Source organism: Castanea sativa, chromosome 8 (assembly GCF_040712315.1).
Source record: "Castanea sativa cultivar Marrone di Chiusa Pesio chromosome 8, ASM4071231v1".
Taxonomy (NCBI): domain Eukaryota; kingdom Viridiplantae; phylum Streptophyta; class Magnoliopsida; order Fagales; family Fagaceae; genus Castanea; species Castanea sativa.
Genome location: NC_134020.1, coordinates 28,521,091 through 28,538,560, shown reverse-complemented (window position 1 = coordinate 28,538,560; position 17,470 = coordinate 28,521,091).

Here is a 17,470-nt window from a genome sequence, read left to right as displayed (position 1 = left end):
AACTCTTTCATAAAATATTCGTAGTAACACAAAGTCATGGATGTAGACTACCACTTTGTAAATTACTACATCTTATCCTTGAGTACTCGGTTTAATCCTTTAAGTTATTCATCATATATTTATGAAATCCAATTTCATAAATATATACTCTAGCAACAATTTACTAGAGTAGTTAGGCCTAACATTCTGAATAACAAACCCATTAAAGTTATCTCAAGGGAATATTTTGTATCTTCGTTAAGAGACTATGGATTCCATCTTGAGAATATACGTTCCATCAACACTAAATGTGGTTGCCCAACATACTGAGATTTTGATCGTATCTTTAGACCTCACTATTGATATATTAAAGCAACCTACACCTCAGGATCAGGTCCATTATTCTCTCAGGATTAAGAGTTCATGTAAATATAAGTCGTGAGTTTATTATTCATTTGACAGTCGTTAGGAGAATAATAAATCTCACACCGGTCCAGTTCAATATGTTTTAACTCTTAAAACATATCAACATATCAGCTAGAAATCTCCATTTCCAGGATCAAGACAAATCATCTTAGTTGATATGTTATAGTCTTCGCAGATGAAATGCCCAATTTCATCACCGACTATGAACTACAATTATGTGTTTACAAAGAACTTGTGATTTATATATTCTGTGACTTTTTACATAAATCACATACTATGCATCTCATAAACTATATGATAATGTCCCAATATTCATGTTACCATTATTTTAGATAATAATAAAACAACTTTATTAATCATAACATTGAGTCATACATAATAACATACATAGCATGATACAACAGGATTTAAGGGCACTAATCCTAACATTAGGAGTTAAAGTTCCAGAATTTTACAATTAAAAAAAAATTATTAATGAAAATTTGTTGGGAATAAAAAATTATACTAATAATTAGCAAAAAAATATTAATTAATGTTGCAAACCAATACATAATACTATGCATACTTTACATAAATAAGTATTAAGTGATAATATTCAAAATATAAATATAAAAAAAAGGGAACAACATGAATAAATCCAATTTGAAAAAATAAATTTCATTTTGTTTTAAAAAATTATATAAAAAATCCTATTAACTTAATACTGGTGTATTTAAATGATCCAAAAAAATAATAAAGCATATACTTTTGTGCCTAATCACATCTAGCAAATAATAAAGCATTCAAAATATTGAAAGGCAATTTAAATTCATGTATGCTTGCATGAGATATGTACTTGTCCACCATTGCTGGAAAAAAACACAAAAACAAAGAAGAGAAATGCATACCTGTAATACTTTGGATGGTAGGTTTGATAAAAACTTCTACTATGGATTTCACAAACATCAAATTACCTAAGTAATAAGAAAAAAAAAAACAAAGGAGAGTTAGATTTCTAAACAACATAGAAGTTATTAAAGAATGAGAATTATTAATAATAATGGGGGAGAGAAAAGAAGAAGAAGTTGTTATGCCTAAGAATATATAAGAATACACGGAAAAACATAATATATATAGAAAATTTTCAGTCGTAAGAAAGTTAGATTTCTAATCACTCAAGGAATTATAAGAGAAGAAGAGTTAATTTAGGATATATGTTTTATCCACAAAATAAAAATGTCATATAGATTGAATGAAAAAAAAAAATGTTGACAACAATGACATGAACGTAAGTAATAATAAATTTTATAAAAAAGAAGAAGAAGTAAGTAAACGTGAATGATGCTAATAGGGAAATAGGATAGATTTTTTTTAAAGTTATAATCATTTTATAATTTTAAAGTTATCTAAAGAAGAAGAAGTAAAACTCAATGTAACTTATTTATTAAAGTTATCTAAAGATGATTTATTTACAATTTTTTTTTTAAATCTGAAATTTTTTAGATAAAAATGTGTCATTTATATCAATTAATATAGGCCTAGGCCTCATGTACGTGTCAATTAGTTAGAGCTCTACATGAACGTTAATCATAATTCTATATTAAATTTTAGTGTTTATCCAAAGAATAAAAAAGTGAAGGAAGGTATTGGATGAAGAGTTTGGATTGTAATCAAATTAACGTTTTTAATCAATATAGAAATTATAAGAGAAGAAGATAACAACAAAAAGAATTTATATATATTAGCTAGATTGATATTAGATTTTTTTTTTTTACATTAAAATAGATACCAAAAAAAAATTCCTACGCGAAGCAGTATTTTTTTTAGAGATAAAAATGAATTAGAGTTCTGATTAATCTAATATTATTCTGCAGTTTTTTTTAGACATGAATTAGAATCCTGGTAGTATACTATTCCTTTTTAGTTCTTTAAAAATCTAAAAATTTAATAAAATTTCTGTAAATTGGTGAAGTCACTTGGCGCAATTATGACTTCTAAACCCAACTTTTATTATATAGTATATGATATATGATATAATATATAGATAAATTTAATTAGTAAGTAATTATGTGCTGAATTAAAACAATAGCATTTTTTATGAAGTTTTAGAGGCAATACTTATACTATATGTACTATTATTCCAATCACACTAAAAAAGGACGAGACAGACACATCTCATTTCTGCGGGGTGCTAAAGTATTTCTAACCGTTAATTGTACTGAAATGTAAATTAACTTGGAATATACATATTAGTAAAACTCTAATCCATTGATAAATTTTGTAAACATGATTTTTTTTTTGTCATTTCATACTCTATTTAAGACATTTAAACAAAACATTGAAATCCAAATCCTTCTCATTTTAAATTTTTAATACATCTATCTAAACAAGTCAATAAAAAAGTGCAATAATTCTTAATAAGAATACTAATCCCATATTAATAAGAAAAGAGTGCGTGGCATTGCTATGCACTTAAAAGAAGGAAGCGATACTCTTTTGCTTCGATGATTCTATTTGATTTTTATCCAAATGAGTTTAGGGATATTTTTTCTTCTAAAAACATATTTTTTAAGGGCTGAAAAATGGGCATTACTCAACTTTTGTTATTATTTGGGCGTTTGTTATTTTTTTATTTAAGGGAGCCATGATTATGTTTGGGGAGGCGGGAATTCTAAAATCTCATAAACATTTAACATTTTTACAATTTGGTCGTAAATTCTAGCTGTTACTATTAACAATTTAATCCTAAATAATATAAACAGTTTGGTCCTAAATTTTAGACTACTCTATTTAATGCATAGTGTTTACTAATTTTCATTGGTATCTTCTCTCTCTACACCATATTAGCATTAAAGAAAACCAACCACCTTTACTAACCTATACTAACTTAGTTTGGGCCACAATATGGTTGCAAAGGAACAACAGATGTTATGGAGGAGTTGTTTAGACAGAGGAACAAATTATACAAAGAATTAATTGAGATATTAGAGCTAAAATGGGGCATATTGTTATGACTGGAAATACCATGCTTCACAAGGTTCTAAGCTCTAGATGGGGCTGCTTGCACCTTGTTCCCTGAGGGCCTGAGCATACTTCTTTGATTTGCTATTGGCTCCTATGACCAATTATAAAATAAAATACTCTCATATTTTCATTTTTAGCCATACTTTTAAGCTATCTTGCTACTAATGATATATTATCTTTGTTTAATAGGTGAGAAAAAAAAAAAAAAAAAAAACAAACAAACGCATGCATCAAAATGTCAGTAAAAACCATTGTTATTAATACCGTTTCGGACCCCGTTTCGGTTTGTCTAGTGGAATGGAATATTTCGGTACCGGCCGATTTCGGCATACCGTTTTAAGGTGTTTCGGGTTCCTAAAAATTAAATTATATATATTCTTGTAAAACATAAAATTGTCAATTCTAATAAATAAATAACTAAATTTCAAATAATACAAATCATTTAGTCTTAACTCTTAAGTCTTAAACATCAATATAACATCTATTTAACATCACACAATAAAAAGATTTAGAAGACAATAACTAAATATCAAATAATACAAAACATTTAGTCTTAACTCTTATGTCTTAAACTTCAATACAACATCAAATAATAAGAAGATTTATAACAAGTCATTACTCATTACATAAGCCCATAATAATTAATAACTAATAAGCCAACAAAATTTATAACATAATATTAGCCATCAAATAATAAATTTTTTTTTTTTTTTCCATAGGCCAAATCAAGTACCGGCCGGAATTCACATCTCGGCCGGAATTGACCGAAATTGGCCGGAATGGACCGAAATTTGGCCCGAGGTGGAACGTTAAGTATCTCGGTACCGGTTTGCATACCGGAACGGAACGGAATCAATAACAATGGTAAAAACACATGCTAATCGAGTATGTAGACTTACTGTCTTTTTGTTATATAAAATTACGGAATTCTCAAAAAAAACAAAAATCTGTGATTGGTTGCTCAAAATCTCATTAGAAAACACATGCATCAAAATACATAGCTCATATTAAACCTTTCTCTTGAGAAAGAAACTGTAGGGAAAACTCTATCTATTACAGAGACAGCCAAAAAAAATAAAAAGAAAATCTCCGGATCCGCACTGATCGGTAAAACCTTTCTCATGAGAAAGAAACCACAGGGAAAGCTCTATCTATCAAATGAATTATTCAAGTTGCTCACAGTCTACAGTGACGCCAGAAAAAGAAAACGAAAAAATCAAAAAGAAAATGAAAAAAAGAAAAAAAAACCAGAGATTTAAGATATAAGATAAAAAAATTTCTTCGGATCTGCACAGATCTATTAAACCTTTCTCATAAGAAAGAAACCACAGAAAAAGCCCTATCTATTAAACAGACTATTCACTCTACAATGACCCCAGAAAAAGAAAAAGAAAAAATCAGTAGTAATTAATTTGAATGAACCTCAAAGAGAGCGTAAGTAGTGATTGAGACTCTAAGGGTACGTTTGATATGCTATAATAATTTCTGTAATGGAATAGTTATCTATGTGTAATATCAATTTGGTTATTTGGTTGCATCTTTATTACATGAATTAGTTATTACATTAAAATAACTATTCTTTAAATTGAAGAATTACTATTCCTCCTTAAAATTGATGTAATAGCTATTCCTTAGTGCATATAATAGGTATTAAAATTAATATATTTCCAAAAACATAAAGTTTCCTTATACATCATCTTTTACAAGCTTTCCATATGTAACAACCAAATTCATTAATAGTAATAGTTATTTCATTACAATGTCTTATTTCCTCAATAATAAAGATTATTATTCCTAATGTAATCTACATTCAGTATACCAAACGTACCCTAAGAGATAATGGAGAGAGCGAGAAGAATGTAATCAGTAGTGTAAAAAATGAATGTAGAAATGTAGATCAGATATTTATGTTATTTTGGGTAAAAAAATAATTTCATGTTATTGTGGGTAAAAAAAATACACAGCTCATAAAGGCATTCCATTGAAAACTTAATTGCATTTCAGTTAAGATCAACCTTTAGCTCTAAAAAATAAAATCTATAGCAATTTTTTAACGAAACTAAACCAATTCAAGCACCAAACCTCAATAACATTGTCACTCCCAGCCTTACTAGTAGATATAGACCAATATAGACACATCCAAAGAAAACAAAAAACTCATGAAAATTTTACCATAATCTTTCAAACCCATATCCAGGAATGAACGAAAATCAAAAATTAAAACTAAAATAGGCCAAAGACGTTACCTTTTTGTAATACCAAAAACAACAAAGACATTGTCTTTCAAACCTATATCCAAGAATGATTTAGGGTTTTGTTGTTTTGTTCCTTACCTTCCTCCATATCAAAGAGATGCCGATCTATTTTAGAAGTCATGGGATGCCAAAAGAGATTCACCCATAACAAAACTAGCTAGATTTATCAAGATATAAGTAAAGGAAGAGAACAAGAGAGAGACACACAAAAAGAGAAAAGTAGAGAGAAGACGAGAGAAGAGAGACTAAGGGTCCGTTTGGATACAGACTGAAAATACTGTAGTAAAATAATTGTTAAATGTATAAATAGTACTGTGGGACCCATTTTTAATGAAAATGTTACTGAAAAGTGAAATTTTTGAGTCCCGTGAATGGTGCACGGGACCCACTAGAAACACCACAGCCACACAGAAACGCGCTTGAAAAAAAAAAAAAACAAACGCATTGGCTTGAAATGTGTGGAGTGTGGACGTTCAAAGTGGCAGTGGGTCCCGTGCACTGTGCATGGGACCCACTGACAGATATGATGGAGCACTGCTCAAAAAAAAAAAAAAGGCTTGAAACGTGTTGAAAGCAAAACGTGGACGTAATAAGCCGAATCCAAAAAACCACTAAGGCTTGGTTTGGATTCGGATGATTGCGTTTTGCGTTTACATATTAGCTTTTTTTTTTTCTAAGTCTTGAATGTTGACTTTCTGCGTGAACAGTGCACTGTTCACGGGACCCACAAACATCACCAGCAACTTTTTCATTAAAAATGGGTAACCCGATACTATTCACACATTTTTAAAAAAAAAATTGCTACAGTGTTTTTCAATTTTCAGCTATATCCAAACGGACCTTAAGTTGTCATTTTTTTTCCCTTTACTTTTATATGTGACCTGCTTCACTAGTTACTGGTATTAGATCAATGCTTGCAATCTGAACATTACTTACAAAAACATAATAAAATAAAGCATGGTTTGAATATAGAGCTGAAATTGAAGATGGTATTGCCAAAACTACTCATTATTAGTATACTGTAGTATGTGCTAAATGCCAAATTCTAGCCGTTACTACTTACTATTAACAACTAAGTCCGAAATACAATTAACAATTTTTGAGCAAATACTACTAATAATTTAGTCCTAAATTTTGGACGACTTTATTTAATTCATAGCTAATACTAATTTTGATTGTTATCTTCTTTGTGTATAACTCTATCTAGTCACTTCTCGATTCCTCTCTTTTCTCTCTCTCTCTTGTTCCTCTCTTCTTTCTTATTCCAATCAATGGAAGTCCAATCTATTTTACTAATTTTCATTGTCATGCTAAACTTTAAGCTATATATATATATATAGAAATATATATATATATATATAGATATATATATAGATATATATATATAACTTTAAAAAAATAAAAAATAAATAAAAAAAACCCATAAATTAGAAATTGTTATTTTTATAGAATTCTTCAACAAATTGTTCAAGTAATATTTTCTGAGTTCTCTTGTAATTGTGCCACACTGTGCAATTGGTTAGAGGTTCCTTCAATATCTGTTTGAAATTGAATGCTCCCAAAATACCCCTTTTAAGTGCTTGTTTCATCATGAAAATGAAATTTCTATTAAAATATAATGTTACATTATGATCTTTCTCTCTTACAGTTTATCTGGCACTAATTTTTTTAGGGTCATGCTAACGAGTACACTTAGGGCAATGATTAACAATTCATTTTAGGAAAGTTTTGACACCACTTTTACGGAAAATGAAAAAAGCCGTCAAAACATTAATTTTTTTTCCTCATAAAAACTTTCTCTAAATGAATTGTTAATCATTGCCTTAAGGAAATCCATTAACATCTCTTATTTTTTTATACTTGAAAAACTTATTATTTTATTCTCTCTATATCCTAGATTGGTTTTTATTAGTACAACAACAACTAAGCCTTAATTTCAAAACTTTAGAGGCAACTGTGAATCTTCAAGAAACAAGACTAAGCCTTGATTGTTTCCATTGCTCTTGTTTTCTATCCTCAATGGATTGCTCAATTTGGTCTAGTTTTTAGCATGGCTTCCATTAAAAAGTGTACGTTTTTAGATCTCTTAAACACAACCAAATTAACCTAGTTATTTAGCCAAGTGATTAACTTAGGTAAATTATGCAAATCTAGGTTAACACATATAAATCATATCATTGTAAAGTGCGAAAAATAAAGACACAACAATATGATAACCTAGAAAAACCAAACCGGTAAAAAACCTGGAGAAGATTTAACCTAGCTATCCTTAAGGTAAAACGACCACTATGAATGAATTGAAATTTACACAATAGAGACTTAGACCACTAACATTCTATTACTACCTCGAGTAGGAAACTTACTACCATGACCACGTGACAGCTCCGAGTCCACGGACTACTTTTTTCTTGGATTTCTAGCAAGCACAAGCACTCCCGCTTGTATATCTTTAAGCTCTTGAATCTGCAACTAAATTGATCACCAAGCTCTTGACATCAATCTAGATCTTGATAACCTTAAGTGTATGTGAAGGCAAACACCTCTAGATCTTATAAAAGATTCACACACACAGTATAAAGAGCAACCTTAAAACGTGGCTAGGGTTTTCCCTTTTATACTTAAGACAAAACATAAAACCCTACACGTCAAACGGGCTTGGGCTGAGTTGGAAAATTCTACAGAGAAACAATATGCACGAGCTTCAATCAATCGAGTCTAATTTTCAATTGATCGAGCCAGACAGATTTAAACAGTAAATCCTGTAGTACACTCGATTCCAACTTTACACTTAAACATATTTTGAGCAAGTCTAAAAAAAGACTAAACGTTTAGATCATGGTTTGCCAACATTACAAATTGAAGTTCTAATACATTTAAACCTAAAGACTTAGAACCCAAAAAACTCCCCATTTGGCAATCTGTGACAAAACATAGACTTAAACAAAGTGTTCAAAGTTAACAAAAAAAAAAAAAAAAACAGCCCATTACAAAATCATTGCCCAACACAAAAAATTCAACCCAACTACTATCCATCAGTTGCAAGTGTAAACAGCAACTCGACTCAATCAACCTGTATATTCCTGTAACACTTAACAAACACATAAACGCATGTGTGGAAAGAAAAACAGTAAAACAAAAACTATGCAAACTAACTCTCCCCCTAAGTTAGATACATCAAAAAAATTTATTTTCTCCCCCTTTAAAAAACAATTTCTACTCCCCCTAAACAAAACATACTTGTATTTTCCACACATATTCCCACATTTCAACTAAAACTCCCCCTTTTTGTCACATATTGACAAAGACAACTCAAATAAAGACTAAACAAAACACATATGCAACAAAAGTCAAGAGAAAATAGAGAATCAAGGAAACAAATGAATCCAACTCTATAGAGAATAAAGGCAACTCCCCCTATGAAGAGCAACAACTAAGGTAAAAAAAACTTTTCTCCCCCTATAAAAATAGGAAAAACAAAACAAGTTTGGGGAAAAACAGTTTTGGGGAAAATTTAGGAGGTGGGGATAAATAAAAACACACAAACCAAAAAAAAATTAAGGATTCACTTAAAGAAAAATATTCTCTCTTTCAATAAAAGTGAACTTGACACTATGTGACCCATAAACAGTTGCACGAGTAGAGAAAATATTTGCACAATGATTATCCATCATATCTCTTAAGAAAAATATTTTCTATAGTTCACACATAAAAAATAGCATATACTAAAATGTACAAAGGACTCAAAAATTAATCAATCAATTTTTAAATCAAGTTGAGTACCCTATTTAGTAAAGTGTATGCTTGGTATGTGTGAAAACAATAAGAGATATGACCGCAAAACTGTAAGATGGATACAAAAAATAATGCAATGCATGTGAATCCTAAACACAAATGATGCATGAAAAAAAAATAGTTTGGTCAAAAATTAAAAAACTGAAATTTTTTCAATTTCAATCGATCGAGCATGGATCGAATACCAATCGAGTCAGGCAGAAAACAATGATTAAAAATCAAGGGATTTTTGATTGGTCGAAAAACACATTCGATCGATCGAAATTATGGAAAACAGAATTTTTTAAAAAAATAACAAAAGATTTTGCAGAAATCACTCAAACAAAGTTATTTCATGGATGAAATGCATGAGAATGAGTTTAAAAGTTTTTCAAAAACATGAGTTTTCAACCCAGAACTTCAAAACAAAATTTTTAATCATCAAAAACATAATTTTTGCCAACGCTTAAACATATTTTGCATCAAACACCAAAGAAAACATAATCTTGGATGGCCAAACCAAATTCACAAGCAATTTCATGTACTAAGTTTAGCAAATAATAACTTGTGTAGTGTGTGCAACTAGCAAAAGCTTGAGATACATGTGAGGTGATAAGTAGATAATAATCAATCACAATTTCTACAAAATCCATCACATAGATTTAAAGGAGACTATCTCTTATAGAGCTACATCATATAACTCCCACATGTCCTAAAAAACAAGCTTGCAATCATGTAAGTTTCTTATTTTGCCTTATAATGTACACACCAATTTCATTAGATTTAGAAATTATTAGAATAGTCAAGATAATGTACACACCAATTTTAACATTCAAACCGAGGCTACACCTTATGTTCTTTTTGTGCATGTGCTACACTTTCTCAAACACAAAATCTTACGATATACACTAAGGTGTTCATGATTGGCTAGTAAATAGTGGTGAGATTTATTTATGCCTTTCTCATTAAGATCAAGTCCGACAATCAAAGACACGTGACTTCAAAATCAAGACAAAGTGATCAATAACTATAAACATCTTCCCACACAACATGCACTACAAACCTCAAACTAGTAAGGTGCAATAAAATAAGCTCATCCAAGCTAAACAAAGTACATAAACAAGTTATGTAAAGATAATATGGCCAGCCTTGATTTCAAATCCATGATATGTAATACAAAACCCTCAAAAAAATTTGGTTTAAAAAAAATTTATAACCAAAAACAAAAAGCACACATTATGCTAAATGAACAATGCAAAGCTATGCATGATAGTGCTTAACTAAGCTATAGAGGGTACATAAACAAGAAATATCAATATCTTTATTAACCCATGAGTACATGTACAAACTAGTACATACTCACACAAAATCAGAAATAGCTTAGCACTTATATAACACATACTATTCAAGTTTCTCCACAATGTCAAGTATGTTCTAAATCAAGAGAGAGAGAGAAATATATCATAATTTATGTAATCCTTAAGAAAAATAAAACAAGACTCAAAATAAAATATTTTTTTCTTTTTGAAATTTTTCCGTGTTTTTGGATTTTTTTTTTTAAAACAAAACAACCTAAGAAAATAAAACAACCAAAAACTAAAAGAAAACATGTCCACAATTAATTGAAAAAAAAAATTAAATCAAGGACAAGCAAACAACACTCATTTTAGAGAATCTTTTCTCACCCATATAGCACGAGTCTTTGGCTTTGTCGGTGAAAATCCATAAGAAGCAGAGTGCATTTGAGGGATTAAACCAATCTTCTGAGAAAGACTAAAATCCTACAATTTCCTTTCACAAGCCAACAAGCTTAAATTTTTCAAAAGCATATGAAACTATTTATTTGGACTTATAGCAAGAGAAATATCATCACATATCCTAGATTGAAACACAAAATTTTTAAATTTCAATTTATGACAATTAGGACAAATGTGACCGGAGACACCACAAAAGTGACAAACATAAACAAATTTAGGAACATCAGCATTCCTAATAGCAAATCTAGTCTCAGATTTTGGTTTCTGTCTTAACAAAAAACAATTTGGTCTAATATGACCAACAACACCACAAAAGTGACAGATAGGCACAAAAACAAATTTATTATGCTCTCTAAACATAGGTTTAGAAGCTTCAGTGTCTACATCAGAACTTTTACCTTTGTCTTACCTAGCAAAATAAGCCTTTTTTTTTTTTTTTTTATTCCTCTTGAAATGAGGGATATAAACTTTTTCAACTTTAGGCTTAAGAGAAATAGAAACACTTCTGTTATTAACAGCAAGCTTGGTACTAGTCAAATTTTTAATTTTAGCCTTAGATTCAACTAACTCTTGTTCCAAGCTTTTCATCTTCTCATCTTGAGAAGAAATTTGATTTCTCAAAAATTCAATATTTTTATTAGATTTATCTAATCTAACAACCTATTCCTCTTTTTCAAGATTAGCCAATTTTAACTCTTCCTTGAATTTCTTAACAATTTTCAAAGATTTAGATAATTCCTTACGAAGAGTTTCACAGGCATCAATAAGATCAACAGAAACAAAGTTTCCTTTTTATTTAAATCATCACAAACATGAGTAGAAAAACACTTCAAATTATCCATTATAACAGGGATCAAGGATCAACCCTTAGATCAAAAGATCTAAACACTAGAGCTAACCCACTCTGATACCACTTATACGTTTTTAGACCCTTTAACACAACTAGATTAACCTAGTTATTTAGCCAAGTGATTAACTTAGGTAAATTATGTAGATTTAGGTTAACACATATAAATCATATTATTGTAAAGTGCGAAAAATAAAGAACACAATAATATGATAACCCAAGAAAACCAAACCGATAAAAAACCTAGGGAGGATTTAATCTAGCTATTCTCAAAGTAAAACGAATCCACTATGAAAGAATTGAAGTTTACATAATAGCGACTTAGACCACTAACATCCTATTGCTACCTCAAGTAGAAAACTTACTACCACAACCACGTAATAGCTCCGAGTCCACAGACTACTTCTTTCTTAGATTTTGTTAGGAATGCTATAAGCATAGGGATAATACTTGTTGTAATGAGATTTAGTTAGTTAGTTAGTTAGTTAGTTACAATTCCAAGCATGTTAATCACATTTAGCACATATTGAAATTATTAATTCACATGAGGAATAATAGAACCAATGTTAATCACATTTAGCACATGTTAATGCACATGGGGAATAATAGTTACAATAGGATAAGGTCATGTGGGCCAATGAGATTAGAGCTAGTCTCCTATAAATACATGATTGTAATCCAATATGAGATATGAATTAAAGAATAAACCAACTTCTTAGTGTATTAGTGCATCTCTCTCTCTCTCTCGTAATCTCTTTCTTTTTCTATGGAGGGTGACTACCTCGAATTAAGTCAATTTCCCTACAATTCATATCAATCCCCCTACAATTCATACTCATCCCCATTAGGAACCTCTAGGTTCCTAACATTTGGTATCAGAGCCGTCAATCTTGAGACGGATGAATATGACCGGCAAGAAATCTTGAAAGATTTACGACAAATGGTGAATGAAGTTTCAGAGAAGGTAAAGGCCTTGACAGAATCTAATGAGGCTATTTCAAAGAAATTCAAGACGTTAGCTGAATCTAACAAGGCCTTGGCTGAATCTAACAAGGCCATGAATGAAGAGCTCTCAAGGTTGCAAGAGGTTTTTGAGAATTTGACGGAAGAGGAACTACAATCTCTTGATTTGACCGACCAAGAATCCACAATACATGACCCGTTACTGTTGGTGTGGAGCAATAACACACTGTTAGTGTGAATATAAGTGATCCAATGGGGTTTGATGTTGGCCAAACTCATGCTTCAACAAATGGGGCTGCTCATATAATCATGAATGAAGGCATGGACTTAACAGTCATGCATCTTGGTGGCAATTCCATTGAATTTGGACTTTGCTATGGGGGCCACATATTGCTCATTAGTGGCTATCACAAAGCCAAGGAATTAGATGCTTCTTTTCTTGGTGGTAGTTGTGGGATAAATGATGGATTCCATAGTCGAGATGATCACAATTTTTATAAGAAATTGAATTCTATATTGCTGAAGGTTAAGTTCAATACAACTGCTTTGCGTTATGCTCCTATGTCATGGGTTGTGATTAATTGCTTTGGGGCTATTCGTGTAATCAACGGTCAAGATGCTTTGGCGTATTGGGTTAGTGACTGGTTTCCCCTAATGAAGGTGTCATTTTACAACAACACCTTGTGGGCAAGGTGTTTTCAAGGGGAGGGAAATGTTAGGAATGCTATAAGCATAGGGATAATACTTGTTGTAATGAGATTTAGTTAGTTAGTTAGTTAGTTAGTTACAATTTCAAGCATGTTAATCACATTTAGCACATGTTAGAATTATTAATTCACATGAGGAATAATAGAACCAATGTTAATCACATTTAGCACATGTTAATGCACATGGGGAATAATAGTTACAATAGGATAAGGTCATGTGGGCCAATGAGATTAGAGCTAGTCTCCTATAAATACATGATTGTAATCCAATATGAGATATGAATTGAAGAATAAACCAACTTCTTAGTGCATTAGTGCATATCTCTCTCTCGTAATCTCTTTCTTTCTCTATGGAGGGTGACTACCTCGAATTAAATCAATTTCCCTACAATTCCTATCAATCCCCCTACAATTCATACCCATCCCCATTAGGAACCTCTAGGTTCCTAACAGATTTCCAGCAAGCATAAGCACTCCCGCTTGTATATCTTTAAACTCTTAAATCTGCAACTGAATTGATCGCCAAGCTCTTGACATCAATCAAGATCTTGATAACCCTAAGTGTATGTGAAGGCAAACACCTCTAGATCTCACAAAAGATTCACACACACAGCATAAAAAGCAGCCTTAAAATGTGACTAAGGTTTTCCCTTTTATACTTAGGACAAAACATAAAACCCTACACGTCAAACGGAATTGGGCTGAATTAGAAAATTTTGCAGAAAAATAATTTGCACGAGCTTCGATTGATCAAGTCTAATTTTTTATCGATCGAGCCAAATAGATTTACACAGTAAATCCTACAGTACACTCGAATCCAACTTTACACTTAAACATACTTTGAGCAAGTCTAAAACAAAACTAAATATTTTGATCATGGTTTGCCAATATTACAATTTGAAGTTTTAATACATTTAAACCTAAAGACTTAGAACCCAACAAATTTTTTTTCAGAATAACGCTTCAATCTCTCTATAATCTCTTCTTCCTTTTCTAACACTGCTTAATTTTAATCTTTAATGTTGACACAATTAATAAAGTATTGTTTTCATTGTACTTGTCTTAGAAAGTTTATAAATATCCAACTATAGCTACATAATTCGTCATAGGCTTTAAACCTAGCCTCTCGGACTATCTTTTTTCCTTCCGTGTTTATCTCTATAATTTTATAAGCGGCATTGTCTCTACACCTAGGTAGGCTTCTATAGCGTTCTCTCTTCTTAAGTCTAATGGCTGCTTGGACCTTCTCATTCTGCCACCAAGTCTCCTTGGTAGCTCTCTCTATATCTCTCCATGTAATCTACAACTCAACTTGGTATCAGAGGGTATTGATCCAATCGCAGAATGTAGTAGAATAATTAGGTGGTTGTTGTCAGATGATTGGGCTGTGACGTCAGCATCCGTGCAATGACGTCATTGCTGATGTCAGTACAGACATAGTCACTAGATTCTGTTAACTACATGATTTGAGTGGCTGGCCGCCACGGTAATTTTGATAACTTTTTCATTATATTTCGAAGCCATTTGATGTGATTTTTTTTTTTTTTTAATTTTCCTCATTTAGAATAAAAAAAAATTGCCACTATTTTTTGATTTGCGATTGTTAGTGGAAAACTCCCAAACTAATCCTTGCTCACTTTTAACTTCTATTAGTAATTCTTATATTAGGTGTGCGTTTAGGTAGAAATTAAAAATTAAAATTATTTCACTATTTAATTTATTTTTGCTACTATTTATAGGCTTTAATGCTCTTTTTGACATTATTTATAGACCCTATTGTACTATTTTAACTAACTTTTACTTTTATCTATAGTACTTTCTGCAATAATTTTTCAATTTTAACAAAATAAGCGGTATCTCCCTTTATATAAGCCGCAAACATACGAATTTCTAGATGGGTAACTCTTTCTCTTGATGTAGTGTCAATCTTTGGTAGGAGAATTATCAGCTTCCCACTTACAGATACGAATTGAAAGCAGTAGTTCACTTGGATGCTCGTGCTGTAAGACTAGACGCAAGAAAAGTTGTGATGGTTGAATTTTGGACACAATGAAGACACAAATAGTTGAATTTTTTGCATCAAATCCTTTTTACACCCGAGATCTTCACTTTCATATGTAGGAACATACAGTAGAAAGGCAAGACCACTGCCAGGCTGCCAGCAAAATCTAAATTAAACATGGCCTCTAAATTTTTAAGCAAATTGCCAGTCTTGAAAAGTTGTTGCTACTGAGGATTCACTTTAAATGCAATTTAATGTTGTGAGGTATATGTTTTGACCGCTTTGAACAGGTCAAACTGATATAAGAAGTTGATCTGAACCGTTGAAGGATAAAAATTTGCTCACAGGAAGCTATAGTGTTGAATAAGCAATCTTGAAGTATATGTTTTGACTGCTTATAACAGGTGAAATTAATGGAAAAATAGACAAATTATGCAGCAAAATACCTACATTTTAAAATTATTTAGGAAAATGACCATTTTTTGAAACTCGATTTTAACAAAATCGAATTATGTGTAAAACTCGATATCTTTAAAATCAAGTTATATGTATATTTTTAAATGAAACTCGACGTTTGTAATGTTGAGTTTCACTTAAATTTTTTTTTTTTTTAAATTAAGTGAAAAAATATGCATAAAACTCAATATTGCTAATGTCAAGTTCCACCTATAACTTGATTTTGTTGAAATTGAGTTTTAAAAAAATAGAGACATTTTACTAAATAGTTTCAAAATATAAGCATTTTACTGCATAATTTGTAAATTAGGGACAAATACTCATTTCCCCTACGAAATTGATATAAGAAGTTGATCTGAACCATTGAAGGAAAAAAGAATTCCTCACACAAGGCTATAGAGTTGAAAAGGCAACCTTCCCAAAATCTTGTATACACAAGTGTCTTTGACATTGGAAGTCTTGCTATCTAGGGATAGCTTTACGCTCAGGTTGTTCACACGAGTTATACCTGATTTAAAAAATTATATATATAATTATTTTTAAACCAAACTCTTTTGTTTTGTCTAATCTAAAATTTTTGAATTGTTTGAATTGAGAATCACAAGAATTTGAGTTAAAAAAACATATATAATTTTGATCTCCCAAACATAATCCTTACTTCATTAAAGAAAAAATAAAATAAAATCTCAAATAGTAACAATAAAAATTAGTCCAAATAACAACAAAAATAGCCTAAACAACAACATTAAACCAAACAACAACAAATGAACAAAAATTTAACAAAGAGGTGATTAAAAAAATCCTTAATTAATTAACTTGTTCAACTTATTCTATAAAAATCATCTCTAATTTCTTTTTTTCCTAAAAAATGGTATCAAGAGAGATACCATTTCTCTCTTGGCTTACAATCGCAGCATATATCCTTTGTTGATCTCTTTCTCTCTCTCGCGTCTTCATTTTTATTTTCTCTAACATCATTTCAGACTCTCTCACACATTATTACTCTTATCTTAGCATTTTTAGTTCTCATTTTACCTCTCATCAATTTCTTTTTGCTTTTTTATTTTGTTAGTAAAAGAAAATTATAAAATTTTATCTATTTTTTTGTAATATTAATATATTCAAGTTTTTTTATTATTAGAATTTGTATAATTCAAGCATTTACATGGGTATTCTAATAATAATTTTAAAGCAGCCACATCTAGATACTCATATTGTTCATTTTAAGGGATGCTAAGAGCATTCACAATGGAAAATGTCATTCTATCCTATTTTACCATCCCAAAAAGCTACTTTATCAATTA